At 43.6% G+C, this 2,500-nt stretch overlaps 2 protein-coding genes and 1 pseudogene across 3 annotated transcripts in view; 1 reads left to right on the forward strand and 2 right to left on the reverse strand.

Annotated features, from left to right (window-relative positions):
- LOC148671873 (uncharacterized) overlaps positions 1 to 2,500 on the reverse strand; it is a 641,462-nt gene that overhangs the window by 587,596 nt on the left and 51,366 nt on the right. The window lies entirely within an intron of this gene.
- The window catches only part of LOC148671881 (GTPase IMAP family member 8-like), a 423,522-nt gene that overhangs the window by 389,482 nt on the left and 31,540 nt on the right, over positions 1 to 2,500 (forward strand).
- Positions 1 to 2,500, reverse strand: part of LOC148671917 (28S ribosomal RNA) — a 6,640-nt pseudogene that overhangs the window by 1,900 nt on the left and 2,240 nt on the right.

Below are 2,500 nucleotides of genomic sequence, written 5' to 3' on the forward strand. Positions count from 1 at the left end.
TCATCTGCTAAGATGTCGCAGATTTTGTTGTGTCTTTTAATCCTCGCGTTTTGTACGCTTGGACACTGTCCGAGGATGTGGGAGCAGGTTTCTGTTGCTTTATGGCATTTGCGGCAGAGTGTTGGGAGCCCTCTCTGGCCTCTGTTTAGGCTTTCTCTGGTGGGGTACACGTTGGCTCGTAGTTGGAGGGCTGCAATGAAGTGTCTTTCTTTGAATCCCATATGATGTGAAAGCCAGGAGTTGCTGTCGGGGTCATCTTGGAAGTTGCTGATCCCCGTTCCTTGGACTGGTAGTTTTGTCCAGTTTTCGTACTCATCTTTCCGCCAGTTGCAGGGTGTTTTGTATTTGGGTTTTTGCTTGTGGTTGGGATCCCAATTGTCTGGGAGTGTTATTTCTTCTGTTTGGGTTATTAGGGATGCAGGATTGGATAGTTGTGGGGTCTGGTTTAGGTCTCCTCCAGCTTGTGTCCATAGTTTTTGGAATTTTTCTTGGATTTCATTGGTTTGCATTAGTGAACTTATGGTGGCGTCTGATGACATTGCCATGCGTTGCAGTCTTCTTATTTGGATCGATGGTATCAGGCTGGCTAACTTGATTATGCCCAGTCCCCCATCTCTTGCGCTGGAGTAGATTAGTCCATTGCAGGTGGACTCAGGTAGGCGTAGCCAAGTTTTGACTGCTTTTCTTATGGCGCCGTCAAGTGCCATTAGAGCTGATTGTTTGGTGTCTGTATGGTCCAATTGATAGATCAGTCTGGTAATTGCATGGATATTGAGTATGTTTACCTTCTGTGAAGGTTTCAGAGGCGCTTTGTCAATCTTTTGAATCCAATTTTGTAATAGATTTGCTGCTTCTGGTTGTTTTGCTGCAGTCCACGGGCTGATTTTGAGTCCTAGATATTTTTCGGATTCTGTGGGAGTAATCATGTGTAATTTGTTGTCGTTGATGGACCAGTCCTCTCAATTGTTGATGACGTAGGAGTCTTTGGTAGGTGAGATTAGGAACCCGTGGCATTTTTTTGCTTGGACCATCAGGCCTGTTTGTGCGCAGAAGTCTTCTAGGATGTTGCTGTTGTTTTTCATCCCTTCCCAGTTGTCGCTCAGCAGGACCAGGTCGTCGGCAAACGCCAGAGTTGATATGTTGCCTGCTGCGGTTTTGAAACCGCATCCAAGTTCCTCCAGGGCATTGATCAAAGGATCCATTGCAAGGTTGAAGAGTATGGGTGACATGGGATCCCCTTGCTTAACTCCTACTTTGATGAAAATTTCGTTTGAGGACTGCTTTTCGGTTTTTATTATGGTTCTACAGTCTTGGTATGAGTCCTCAATTAGGTTTATTATATGGTTGTCCAGTTCTTTTTGTTTCAGTACCTGGAAGATGTGGTCATGAGATACAGAGTCGAATGCTTTCGCAATATCAATGAAAACCACTGCAATTTGTTTATGGGATTTTTTGGCGTTTTCTAATAGGTATTGTAGGGTTGCTAGGTTTTCAGAGCAACCAGAGGCTTCGATAAAGCCTCTTTGTCTTTGATTAATCGGGCAGGCTTTTTCGAGGCGTTTTGTGATGATTCTTGAGAAGAGTCTTAATAGCATTGACCTGATGGTAATTGGTCTCCAGTTCCCGATATCTTCTAGACTCTTTTCGTCGGATGTCTTTGGTATTAGAATTGTTTTGCATTGCTTCAATTTGTTGGGGATATGGCCTGTGATCAGCCATAGGTTGAATAGTTGGAATAGTGTCACCCCATCACTTTCCAGTTCTTGTATTGCATGCCAGTCAATGTTGTCCGGGCCTGGTGCGGATGTCCTTTTTATTGCTTTTATATTCTCTTGTATTTCTTCTTCACTGATCAGGGATTCAAAGACTTCGTTGTCGGCTCTGCCTTTGGATGTGAAGCCATTCAGGCCGGGGAATGCTGTGTGTTCCTCCCACTTCTTTTTGTATGAGGAGTAGATTTCCTCAATATTGATTTTACATGTTGGATTTTCGGCCCCGTCAAGGATCAGGGATGCCAGCTTCGATTTGTTTTTGTTGTAAAGGGATTGGTGATACTTATATATCCTCCTTTTGTTCGCCCTCTTTCTAGTCCAAGACCATTCTTTGCCCTTGTGGTGTTCGGAGGTTTTTTTGTTCTTTTTGTTTACTGCTGACTTTTTGGGTTTTAATGTCTGCAGTAGTTTATCGGAGGCGATTTCGATTAATTGTTTGATGGTTGTTGAGTCTTTGTTATCAGCGCAGATAGCCTCTTTTAGTGCCGGTTCAGTTTCCTCACTGTTAATTAAGTCTTTGGAAAGTCTTTTTAATTTAGATCTAATGCCTGTTCTTTTGGCATATGTTGGGGGTTTCGCTGTTCTTAGTCTGGCAGCTGGTGGGTCTGGTTTGTCACTTGCTGCTTGATTTACAAGGGGTTTTCTGCTTCTTGCAGGTCGTCTTTTTTCACCCACTTGTTTGTTGTTTTTTGTACCCAGCTCTTGTGCAATGAGCTGGTTGTGCAATG

Source organism: Lepisosteus platostomus, chromosome 5 (genome assembly GCF_059453375.1).
Source record: "Lepisosteus platostomus isolate fLepPlt1 chromosome 5, fLepPlt1.hap1, whole genome shotgun sequence".
Classification (NCBI taxonomy): domain Eukaryota; kingdom Metazoa; phylum Chordata; class Actinopteri; order Semionotiformes; family Lepisosteidae; genus Lepisosteus; species Lepisosteus platostomus.